Source organism: Bufo gargarizans, chromosome 2, assembly GCF_014858855.1.
Source record: "Bufo gargarizans isolate SCDJY-AF-19 chromosome 2, ASM1485885v1, whole genome shotgun sequence".
Classification (NCBI taxonomy): Eukaryota; Metazoa; Chordata; class Amphibia; order Anura; family Bufonidae; genus Bufo; species Bufo gargarizans.
The window spans coordinates 139,679,837-139,693,118 of record NC_058081.1 but is presented as its reverse complement, the minus strand read 5'-3'; the positions used below and the strand labels follow the sequence as shown (position 1 = coordinate 139,693,118).

At 44.3% G+C, this 13,282-nt stretch overlaps 1 protein-coding gene and 1 long non-coding RNA gene across 3 annotated transcripts in view; one reads left to right on the top strand and one right to left on the bottom strand.

The window, feature by feature from the left end:
* The window catches only part of ZNF710 (zinc finger protein 710), an 80,745-nt gene that overhangs the window by 33,939 nt on the left and 33,524 nt on the right, over positions 1-13,282 (top strand). The gene's annotated exons all lie outside the window — the stretch shown is intronic.
* The window catches only part of LOC122927564, a 33,816-nt gene that overhangs the window by 4,222 nt on the left and 16,312 nt on the right, over positions 1-13,282 (bottom strand). Inside the window, exon 2 of the long non-coding RNA XR_006387808.1 lies at positions 1,168-1,202. This is a non-coding gene — a long non-coding RNA (uncharacterized LOC122927564). The remainder of the gene's footprint in view (positions 1-1,167; positions 1,203-13,282) is intronic.

Here is a 13,282-nt window from a genome sequence, read left to right as displayed (position 1 = left end):
TCAAGGGGGTGGTATGCTGTGAAATACACTGTTAAAGGGGAAGGCTGCTGTAAAGGTCAAACTTAAGGGGGTGGGCTGCTGTGGAGGTCCAATGTTAAAGGACAGGGCCCTGTGGGGGGGTCACTGTTTTGGGGGCACAGTGCTGTAGATGTCACTGTATAGTGGATAGTGTTGATATCTTTTAACGACACACACAAACATGAAATAAAATAGATTAAATATACCTGAGCGAAGCCGGGTCCTTCAGCTAGTGAGTATATATATATATATTTATTTCTAAATTCATCCGTAAATGGCCACCATCTCAGACTCCTTGTCACATAAAAAAATGACACTGGGCTGTTGCTAGGCTGTAGCCACAATATATCCATGTCAAAGTCTTCTTGTAGTCTGAATATTTTAATCTTCAACAAAGTCATCATACTGTATGCTAGAAATATGATTTCTTTTTACCTGGCGATCTCACATTAAAAAAAAAAAACCTTCTCCCTTTTTTGTCCACTTGTTATTTTCCCTGTGTATTCTCACCGGGGGAAGCAGTATATTAAACTTTTCTTGATTTGTGTGTTTAGAGCCGTGCATGTTGGCTGGAAAAACAGAAGGCAGAAGGAGATTAAAGTAAGGAGAGACAAAGACAGAGAGGTTTAAATGTAGGCAGAGATGTGGAGATAGATGAAAGGGGAAAAAGAGAAAGATAACAGGGGAGAAAAAGGCACGAGGGATCCACAGAAGTAAGATAGCTGTTGCCTGGGTAACGGAAAGAATTAGAAAGAAGGACTGAGGGAGGTATGGAAGGAAGAGATGGCTGGAATATGCCTGCGGGTGGGGTAGGAGTATGAGAATGGAAGCAAGTGAATTTTAACATCTAAATAAATATATATATATATATATATATATATATATATATATAGTCACAAAAGAACAAATAGACAAATCTCACACCCTGTTTCTTGAGAGAAGAAAAGGAAACATATTTCTGTCCATAACCAGATTCCACTAATTTCATCATCCGGGTTCATTTGTGCAAAGAGGCCTACGCCTGGTGTCTTCTCAGAGCTGAATGTGCAGAGAGTCATCCCTCTTCATTTGTCAGGTGGGAAGCGGGAAGCATATTTTACATATCGGTTCATAAATCTTTGGGGGGAAAAAAACACAAACTAGCTTTACCTGTCTTTTATGTGTGTCATTGCTTCTAGAGAGACCTGTGAAGAAAAAGAAAGGCATTACCAAACAGTATATGTCTGCTTAGTTTTCATTTTCTCAGGAAGGCAGGGAATGCACTCTTGTAGGGAGGGCTAACTGAACAGATAACAGGGCAGACTGACAAAGACTGATATACCTGCTCTCCAGTATACTGTGTCATATCCCACAAAACAAGGTGTGGATTATGGTGCGTGCCTATGAATTATGCCCAAGGGTGCCAGGCATTGTTCAGTAACCTACCTATTCAGAAAAAGTGTTCAATCATAAATCAGTTGTAAAGGGGAACATGGCTATCGAGTCCCGCCAAACACAAATAAGATGATTTGTAACAGGAAAAGTGCTAAGGGGCCCTTCATAAATATGGTGCCGAGAATCAGCACCCTAAGTGCCACATACTGTAACTGTGCTAGAATTCTTGTATTTTAGGGAATTTTTCTGGCTCACTCGTCAAGAGTGTGTAACTTATTGAGGATAAAGTGTGTCTGGAAAAAATGTAGGCCAACCAAAATTAGACAAAAGTATATAAAGAGTCACCAGATTTATCATACAGCATCAGCCACTGTCATAAATTCGGCGCATCTTTAGACTGGCTGTCTAAATATTTAACAGGATTTGAAAAATATGTCCCATTGGTTGTATGGCTATACCTGTAGATCTTGCAGGGATTGTATTAGCAATTTTGTGCCCTTTGGGGTTTCATTTGGGCATCACGAGAATGGGGGCCCTGTACTCCCTGCAGGCCCATTGCTGCTCTCCTAAAATGACCGAAGCAGCCGGTGGCACATGCGCGCAGCCACTCCATTCATTTCTGTGGGCGTTCCAGAGATAGCCGAGCGCTGTACTCGGCTATTTCCGGAACTCTCATAGAAATGTATGGACCGGCCACTCTGGTCATTTTATGGGTGCAGCAAGGGGCCTGCAGGGGGTACGGGGCCCCCGTTCTCATGATCGGCGGGGATCCCAGCAGTAGGACCCCCACCGATCTGATAGTTATCCTCTATCCTGTGGAAAGGGCATTACTTGTACTTAACGGAATACCCCTTTAACTTACATATTATTATGTTTAATGAAAAAAGTTTAAATAATACTTTAACCAATGAAAACAAATGCCTGTCAAATGGAGAAATATACATATGATAAGGTTAACATGACAATCGCCCTGCTATCACATACCTCAGGAACACTGCCATATTTGTCCATGGTTTCTATAACCTGTAGAGGACAATTCATTTAACCTTTCTACATTGTCTTATGCCTAAGAGCTCCTCCAGTAAGAAATGTATGGGCAGAGATCCCATTTGAGGAATCATTCAACCTTTCACAAGGGTATATCATTGTACAGCATGTTAGATTGCTGCCGTCGTAAAGAAGTGTCATTTATCATGGAACAGTCACGTGTGGAAATGATGAAATTGGTTCTACACTAGAAGACAGAAAGGTCGCTGCCATATTGATGAGGTGTACAGCAAGAAGAGCATTGTCCTACTTACGCCTGACTTCAGCATGATCTAGAAGTGTGGCACTAGATTTCCTGCAATGCCCCCAGATGTCACATTATGCCCAGAACACGCTAAATTCTGTAAAAAGGTGGAAACAGTATATGCTTATAGCTGCAGTGGATCACTGTGTGGCAGTTTGCTATGAGCACTACATGGCATAATTCAGGGGCATAATTTCCTTCACTGAATCTGGGCACTGATAACACTAATAAGGTTTGGAGTTGTGACCAGGAGGGGTGGCTTCAGAGAGCAACCTGTATCTGAGAAATTTTTCCCCATCCCCTTTACCATATATTTTGAGTCATTTCTGGTTTTATACTGGTCTCTGTGCTTACTTTAAAGGGAACCTGTCATCAACTTTAGGGTCCATTCACACGTCCGTTTTTTCTTTCCTGATCTGTTCCGTTTTTTGCGGAACAGATCAGGACCAGATCTGGACCCATTCATTTTCAATGGGTCCTGGAAAAAATCGGACAACACAATGTGTGCTGTCCGTTTCCGTTGTTCCGTTCCGCATGTCCGATTAAATATAAAACTTGTCCTATTCTTTTCCGCAAAAATCGGATCCTGGTACAATACAAAGTCAATGGTTCCGCAAAAAACGGATGACATTCGTATGTCATTACATATGTCATCCGTTTTATGCGGAATCCGTTCCTGGAAATTAAATCCTGCCCACAGAAATCACTTATTCACTTTTTTTTTTTTCAAAGAAATCCAAACAACTTTATTTGCTTTGTGAAATTTATACATGTTTCCGTTTTTTGCGGATCCGCAAAAAACGGATGACATACGGAAACATTTTCAGGAACAACGGATCCGCAAAAAACGGACCGAAATTTGGGATATAGAAAAATACTGACGTGTGAATGTAGCCTTATGCTGACCTCACTGAGGGCAGCATAAAATAGTGACAGAAATGCTGATGTCAGCGGTGTGTCACACATCGGCTAATAGTAAGTGGTGGCTGAGAACCAGCATCATAATCATTGCAGCCCAGGCCTTGAAAAGAGTCAAATCTACCTGAGAAGAGTCCTGGTTATTCCTAATCTCCTGCTCTCTCACCCTTCTGCTGATGATTGGCAGTTCTCTCCTAGAGAGAAAGGGGGAAAACTAGGTAGAAGACTGTCAGTCATCAGCAGGTGGGCAGGAGAGCAGGAATTCATGAATAACCAGGACTCTTCTCAGGTGGCCGGGACTCTTTATCAGGCCCAGTCTGCAAAGATTGTGATGTTGGTTCTCGGAAACCACTTACTTTTAACTTTTAAATGACAGACGGCTGAAATCAACTCACCTGTCTCTACGTTATCCTGCCGTTAGTATGGGCAGCATAAAGTTGATGACGGGTTCCCTTTAAACTGTAGATGGAGTGTACTGCAGTTGTGATTCCTCTGTCTTGTCTGATTTACAGAATTGAAAGCAGGGTGTGAAACAGTTGCTGCTCTGGGGACTTTTCTGGTTTCTGAAACATTTGCTCTTTTTGATACTTGGTTCCTGATATTAACAGCAATGGTCTTCATAAGAAAGTCCTACACCACAGGCTGAGTTTAAAAATGAATGTTTTCAAGCATAAACCCCAAAAGCCCAATAATATTATGTATTCCGACTAGTAGGATCCACTCCTCTCAAAGCTCCAGGAAAAGTGCTGCAGTAGAAATAAATAATTGTGTTATTTAGAAAATAAAATGGATACAGCTGAGCAGATAACGTTAAAGGGGTAAAAACACAATATTCTTAAAGGGGTTGTTCCATCTGGACATTTATGGCTTATTGACAGGACAGGCCATAAATATCTGATTGGTGTGGGTCCTAGTTCCTATTTCAGAATGGGGCCCCCATCTGCCTCCCCTGGGAATGGAGCGGTGGCTGTGTATGTGGTTCTCTCTATATACACTTCTATAGGACTTCAGAAAATAGCTGAGACTTCCCCTACTTTAGTAACTTACACAGCACGTAATCGCTTCCAGGAATCGCTGGCCTCTGCGGTCATGTGCCATAGACAGTGATCACAGAAGGTAAATTGAAAGTGGTCCAATATTCAGTTTTTATTGACTTCTGTGAACATGGATTGTGCAGAAGAATTGGCATGGCACTAGGATGTGTGCACTGCCCAGTGAAGGCTGCTATACATCCAGCTGTATGGAAAGATTTGCATCCAGTGCTGGTAGAGATCACCGTACTCTAGATGGAAGTGGGCTATGTTTGGATCATGTTCATCTGGGTTTTTCTGAATCCTATGACTTTAGGCTACTTTCACACTTGCGTTTTTAATTCCGATATTGAGATCCGACAGAGGATCTCAATACTAAAATTAAACGGATCCATTTTTATTTTGCACATCAGGATGCATCCATTCCTTTAGGATGCAGTTGTGTGAAATCACGTGCGGTGTCAAAGGGTAAAAGGGAATCAGCCTGGCCAAAAGGAGTAATAAGGGAGCAGGTCTCCTCCTACAGTGTCCCTAATCCTCTCCCTGACTCCTCACCGTATGAGCGGACCCCGATGGTAGGACGACTCATACTCAGGATTCCTAGAGACCCTAAGTCGCCCTAGTAATCCCTCACCAAGGAGCAGGGAAGAGACGACCTGTTCATCCCAGTAATGGAGGAACAGGAGTCTCTATTTGAGGCCAGGCTGCAAGGAGAGGGGAACACATACAGCTTAGGCTACTTTCACACTTGTGTTCAGAGCGGATCCGTCTCAGACGGATCCGCTCATATAATGCAGACGGTGGCTCCGTTCAGTACGGATCCGTCTGCATTACATTGTTAAAATATTTCTAAGTGTGAAAATAGCCTCAGACGGATCCGTCCAGACTTTCAATGTAAAGTCAATGGGGGATGGATCCGTTTGAAGATTGAGCCATACTGTGTCATCTTGAAACGGATCCGTCCCCATTGACTTACATTGTAAGTCTGGACGGATCCGCACGCCTCCGCACGGCCAGGCGGACACTCGAACGCTGCAAGCAGCGTTCAAGTGTCCGCCTGCTGAGCGGAGCGGAGGCTGAACGCTGCCAGACTGATGCATTCTGAGCGGATCCGCGTCCACTCAGAATGCATTAGTGCTGGACGGAAGCGTTCGGGTCCGCTTGTGAGCCCCTTCAAACGGAGCTCACAAGCGGACACCCGAACGCTAGTGTGAAAGTAGCCTTAAGGAGATGGCAGATAAGTGAAACCAATAGCACACTTACCTGCCACAGACACACTGACTGGAACCCGTGCACTAGTGCTGCTGTCCACACCAACATAAAAGGACACGGCACACACCACAAACTACACAGAAACCCAGGACCCCCATAGCTGCAATAAACATGAGACAGGGGAATGTCTAGTAAACAAGCTGGACACCAAACACCACCAGACATGTAACACCAAACTAGACATACCAACTCCCTGAACATAACCCACTCCATACAAATAGGGACATGAAGGGAAGGAGACACCGGGATGACATTGGACATCTATGACCACAAGGGTGGCCCTCACTGGACAGATGGAACACCCTGGACTGGAGCACCAACCACAGCTGAAGTAAAACTCACGCCAGCCAGGAAACCACAGAAGATATTAGCCAAGTGAGCACACCCAGTCAGGGAGTTAAACCTTACAGCACCAGACAGAGGGAGGCTACAAGTTAAAATGGAAGTGCGCACACAAGCATACCAAACACATAACAGCATGCGTGGCAATCATGTCACAACAATCGCCCAGAAGGCCGAGACACTGCCACCGCATGCTCTCACAGCAACACGTTGCCGCGGGCAACCGCAAGTGTGGCAACAGTGTCATAGCGTACACCATAGGCTGTGACACCTGATGCATCCTATACGGATCTCCTTCCATTCGGAATGCATGAGGACTAAACAGATTTTTTTTTTCCAGTTTTGAGATCCGGCAGAAAACAACAACACAGGTGTGAACGTAGCCTTATTTGCCTCAGCATTGGCTACCTGGCACTGGTTAATAGAAGATGTCATTTAACCATTCGCTAACATCCCTTATCACTCCCTGCATCGGTTTTACCATTTCATCCCACTGCGTGATAAATATGTCCAGTTCTTCAATGCACATTTGTGACTCACATTTGTATTTCAGACTCTTTTTTTATACACCGTACCTTTACAAACATTTACAGTATGTGAACTGCCAAGCTTCCATCATCTTCCCACTGTTAGTTTATATTTTCATATTCCTAATAACTTATAATCCATGTTGTAGACCAGGGGTCTGAATCACGCGGGCAGAATGCAGTTATCTGCACACCGCGACCTGCCTCTCAGGGGGCGGCAACTTATGGCGAGCCTATGGCTCTTGTCCCCGCGGTTCAACCACATAGGCCGCAATCGATCCCACTCTGCTTGGCTTCAGGCTCTGAGATATTTGATATGAACGCAGCCCTTTAGTTGGAAATTTTGTCGGTGTTCGTCCCATATATCCGTCCGAGTTTGAGACTTTTACATATCCTACTGGAGAAGTAGCTATCAATGTGTGTACTGTATGACACAACAGGTTGTGCAGTAATTTCCCCTGAGTGTTCCTTATATATTTTTGTAATGGCCAAGGATCAGAGCAACTATTGAGAATGAGCGTTCCTACAAATACTTGATCTTAATAAATCACTTACCGTATTTTTCGCCGTATAAGACGCACCGGCCTATAAGACGCACCTAGGTTTTTGAGGAGGAAAATAAGAAAAAAAATATTTTGAACCAAAAGGTGCACTTTTGGTGGGTTTTGAACTAATTGTGGTCTGTGGGTGACGCACTGTTATGGGGGATCTGTGGGTGACACTTATGGGGGATCTGTGGGTGACACTTATGGGGGATCTGTGGGTGACACTTATGGGGGATCCTCTCTGGATGGCACTGTTATGAGGATGAGGATCTGTGAATGACAGTTATGGGGGGGATCTGTGGATGACACATATATAGCATCTTATGCTGTCATCCACAGATCCCCTCCATAAGTGTCCCTGTAGTGAATGACCCTCAATACAGGGGGCGGGGGTCGCATCTGCTTTAATAATGACAGCGGGGCCCGTGCAGTGACTATTCTACTACACGGGCCCCGCTTACTGTATAATCATATCTCTCTAATAGTTAATTGTTCTATGCATGTAATCGCATAATGAGCGCTAATGAGCGCTGTGTATTACCGTACTTAAAACTAGCAGCGCTCGCCGTTCGGAGCAGAGAGGAGGCAGGAGGCAGGCCGGGAGGACGGGCGCTTGCAACGTGAGTCATACGTCACGCGCCTGCGCCGCCTGCTTCATTCATAAGTGGGCGGTGCAGGCGCGTGACGTATGACTCACGCTGCAAGTGCCCGTCCTCCCGGCCTGCCTCCTCTCTGCTCCGAACGGCGAGCGCTGCTAGTTTTAAGTACGGTAATACACAGCGCTCATTAGCGCTCATTATGCGATTACATGCATACAACAATTAACTATTAGAGAGATATGATTATACAGTAAGCGGGGCCCGTGTAGTAGAATAGTCACTGCACGGGCCCCGCTGTCATTATAAATGCAGATGCCGCCCCCAGCCCCTCCTCCCTCACAGCTGATACACCCGCCGCGCGGCATCGCGGCGGGTGTATCATTGAAAACTGGGCAAAATCAGCTACATTCGCCGTATAAGACGCACTGCTATTTTCCCCCCACTTTTGGGGGGAAAAAAGTGCGTCTTATACGGCGAAAAATACGGTATGTAACTGATAAATGAGCAAAAACCTTGTTTGTCGGTGATTTGCTTCTTTCGTGTACCAAAAACCTGGAAAATGGTGTAATGGGTATGCGTCCTCTTACACAGTCAAATGACCATTACAGCACTGATTTGTTTGCACACCAGAACGCTGCCCCTCAACCTAGAGGTGGTCAGCTTAGGCAGGAGCATAGATCACAGTGACAATACCGCACCTCACACTAGAGGAACTCGGTGATAGGCACGTCACCCTACATCTGCCTTCTGTTCATAGCCTCAGTCAAACATCTATGTCAGAGGTTTTGGGCTTTATTATTTGTGGTGCACGTTGCTCCTGATGAAATGCATGTTTAATGCATGGAAACGCGTAGAGCACTTACCACTGAGGACAGTGTCAGGGTAATCGGTGCTCCAGTCACATCAGACAGAGTCCTGCACCTGTACTATGTTAGTACAGTGGATGTCTGCGCGCTGACATTCCCTGTTAGGAGTGATACCTGGTGTCACACCTGGTACCAGATATCCAGCTAGATAGTACCTCACCCAGGTCACACACCTAGGGCCCTGTGGTGTTTTGGACCCCCTAAGTGTTGGTGGGTTTTAGTTTGTGGGACCCACCCTTCATTTATCCTGATATGGCCCCACCGCCATTTATGTGGTTACTATGAGGGTGGTCCCATAAATCAGTGACGGTTCAAGTTGCTGCTTTGTGCAGTTTGGGTAGATACCCCTATATTTTATTGAGACAATTTAATCAATAATTTGTTATTTTGTTTTAGCGTCCTATCCCCACATATAGTCTTTCGTGTACCACCCAAAATTATTGTTTGGGCAGCACATTGCCCTGTATAAGCAGAAGATGGGTTGCAAACAATTTGCAAAGTGAATTGGAAACGAACAATCATAACGATCATTCAGCCTCCTATAACTTTACATTGGGCTGTGTTAAAGGCATTTTAAACTAGCTCTGATTGACTTGTCTATCATCAATCGTCATTTGTTTAGTTCCCAGCCTTGGGCTGTGTACAAGGAGAGATCCCATATTTTGATCCGTCAACAAAGACTTGATGCCTTCTTCAGAGGGATAATCCTGCAAGGGTTCAGAAAATGAAAAAAAGAACAATTATGCTTTCAAATGACATGAATCTAGACAGAGTACAAAGATCACACTCATAAACACTATTGACAGCGCACAAGGAGATATTGCCAGGCTGGTTCTAGTAGGGTTAATGTAGACATAGTTGACTGCAGTGGTGGGTGTTAGGATTCTGATATGGCCAGGTCCTGCCACTAGACAGATTAAATATACAGGCATGGCCCTTTTCTCATCATGCTCTGGAGATCCACCCTCCTTACATCTCTCTTGGTCAAAGAGAGGATTTGATTTTGGCTCACAGTAGATAACGTTCCTTAGCAAATCATGGAACCGCAAAACACGGATTCCATCCTGGGCACCCTACATTTTCCCCTTCCATCCCAGCCTATGTTAGAAGTGCCTATTATTGTCCACAAAATGGAGAAGAATAGGATATGTTCCTTTTTTTTCTTTTTTTGAGGGGCCACAGAATGGACATATGGATGCAGACAGCACGCGGCTACATTAAAAAGAAAAAGTCTGCATCCGATCTCCAAAGAATGCAGATTGGATGCGGAGCAAAAATATGGTTGTGTGCATGAGACCTTATGGAAATATTAGAGAATGTCTCTTCTCCACCTTGTGCCAAGAGCCAGTATTTCTTTGGATTGCAAAATGAAGGATTAAAAATGGGAAGGGAGAGAACAAGAGCATACCTCTAATGTAGTATTGTCATAACGCTGAGGAGACGTCCAGATCGCCGAGGGGAATGCAGCTCATCTTGCTTGGTTTTGCTATGATGTTTGACACAACTCTGTATTAGAAATGTAGATGGCCTGAGGAAGGCACTGGTCCAGTGCTGAAATGCTGAAATGCATAACCTTATACTTTCCAATATACCAGTTGGCATCACAGCCACGTTTTTTTTGTTTTGTTTTTTAAGTAGTATTGGTCATCTTTTATGGAATATGGTATATGGCAACACTCACAGATGGTTGCATTCCTCCTGTTGACCCAAATTTGATGTGCAAGTCATTCTGTTGCCCCACATGTGTACAGATGTTGTACAGTTTACTTTACACAGGACGATTTTACAGCAGTTGGTTGGGAAAGAGGCATTCCTTCCCGACAATCTGCAGCTCGCTGGTGGAGGAGACCATTACATTTACATGCAGCGATCTCCAGACTATGGAGAGGAGCGATCGCTATTTCCACCCCTCTTCCCCATACTGAAGCACTGTCTGCTGACAGCACAATCTGCCACTGGGGAACGATCTTATGTTACAATTACCCGAAGAACTAGCATTTTGCTCATTCATCAGGTAATCGGCAGTGCATTTACACTGCCAGATCATCGCTACCGAGCGTTACTATGAACACTCGTCAGCAATTATTTGTGCGATTCTCGGCCTGTGTAAAGGGTCCTTAACACACATGGTTAACTAGATGCGTTAACTAAACAAATTGTGTTAAGCCGACACCTTCAATTGCTTTTCAGTGGCTTTTGTTACAGGATATCACGATGAGTTAAGAAATTTTAGTTGAGAGTTTGAGTGTTGCCTCTACTACAGCTGTGTGTTCCTTTTTGTACATACACCATATTACTTTGCCGGGATCTGCTGATATGCTGATAATATATTGTCTATGGCTGCATATGCCAATGAATATCGAATGTCTTTGGCCACCTTTAGGATAAGGAAGCAGTGTAGGCATATTTTTTCCATTTCTAGATAAAAACAGGCACTCACCATCTGGTACAATATAGATTAGTAATTTTACTCAATATAATGGTATAAGACTATACATAAAAAAGGGAAATTAAAGTGCAGTTATGGCAGATTATATAATTAATACAAATAAAATACAACTATTACAAACACAATAAAATAATCTTGACTAAAAATTGAAAACCCCACCCTTACATACCTTCCGAATATTTATAAGATAATGACCTGTTATACAAGACAGTTGCATTATTGGTCCATATTAAAACAACTATACATATCTCTTACTAAAAGCACTTCACTGTCCAGCTAATGGGAGATCTACATTCCCTGCTATTGCACTAAGCTTTTTAAGCATCTTGCGTTGAAAAGCATCTTCCAGACTTTCCAAGTGACAACCTACTTACACTTCCTGCCTTTCTAATCAACTCATGTTTTGTATTCCCATCACCGGCTCTCAGACCAGTACTCCACACCACTACTGCGAAAAACCGAACACTCGACGTCACAGTTTGGTAAAATATCTCCAACATCTTAATGGATGGAGAATAAAAGCAAGCTTTTACTTAAATGGTTGTCTTACTTCAGCAAATTACATTTATCATGTAGAAGGCACTTACTAATGTATTGGGATTGTCCATATTGTCTCATTTGCTGGCTGGATTCATTTTTCCATCACATTATACATTCTCATATCCAGGGGTTACAATCACCCTGCAATCACTATAGGAAAAAGCACTGGCCTCTCTGGTGGTTGGGACCCAGGGCCGGCCTGGGAACTTAAAGTGGCTCTGGAAATGAAAGCTAAAAGTGGCCCCATGTTGTAGGTGGGTCCTAATTGACAGAAGGCAGGGCCAATATAAGTAGGCAGGGCAACATAAGCAAGCAGGACCAGCAATACTGTAGTGCAAAAGTACTGCCTCAGCAGAACCAAATGCACAGTGCTGTATCACCATTCTGAGGATGGCAATACAGTTGAATGCTAAGGTTAGTTTCTTCTGCCAGCCAGGTGCATGAGTACCAGATGATTCTAGCATTAATTAATGCTGAGAGCATCAGATCGCTATGTACCTGACTGGCCACGAAGAGTGCTTTGCAGTCCCCTGGGCATTAGTCCACCATGAAGGAAGTGCGCATAGGCTGGTGCTTTTTCCTATAGTGTACAAGCACGACCACCGCTGCTGGATTGCAGGGTGGTTGTAACCCCTTGATACGAGCAGTGTATAATGTAATAGAAAAATGAATCCAGCCAGCAATGGAAGCAATATGGATTATCACAATACATTAGTAAGTGGTTTGTATTAACTTTCTCTACATGATTGATGCCATTTGCTGGTGTGACAACCCCTTTAGGCTACTTTCACACTAGCGTTCGATCGGATCCGTTCTGAACGGATCCGCTCATATTAATGCAGACGGTGGCTCTGTTCAGAACGGATCCGTCTGCATTATAACTTAGAAAAATTTTCTAAGTGTGAAAGTAGCCTGAGCGGATCCGTTCAGACTTTACATTGAAAGTCAATGGGGGATGGATCCGCTTGAAGATTGAGCCATCTTCAAGCGGATCCGTCCCCATTGACTTACATTGTAAGTCGGAACGGATCCGCTCGCCTCCGCACGGCCAGGCGGACACCCGAACGCTGCTTGCAGCGTTCAGGTGTCCGCTCACTGAGCGGAGCGGAGGCTGAGCGCTGGCAGACGGATGCATTCTCAGTGGATCCGCCTCCACTGAGAATGCATTAGGGCCAGACGGCTGCGTTCAGGGACGCTTGTGAGCCCCTTCAAACGGAGCTCACGAGCGGACACCTGAACGCAGGTGTGAAAGTAGCCTTAACTGGTTGAGTGACACAGATCTATATTGATATCCCACATTTTTTTTTCTGGATGGTTTTTGTTGCCTTGAATATCCTTATTTTGATGTATGTGGTTGTGTGTGATGGGAAACCGCTCAGTAAATCTCCTGTAATCTAGAGTCTCCTCTCATGTTCCATCCATGCACAGTGTACCAAATGCTGCACCCTCAAGGAGAATTTATGTGTGCCACTGGCATCACTTCAGGTACACTGCAGTCTGTATCCTACAG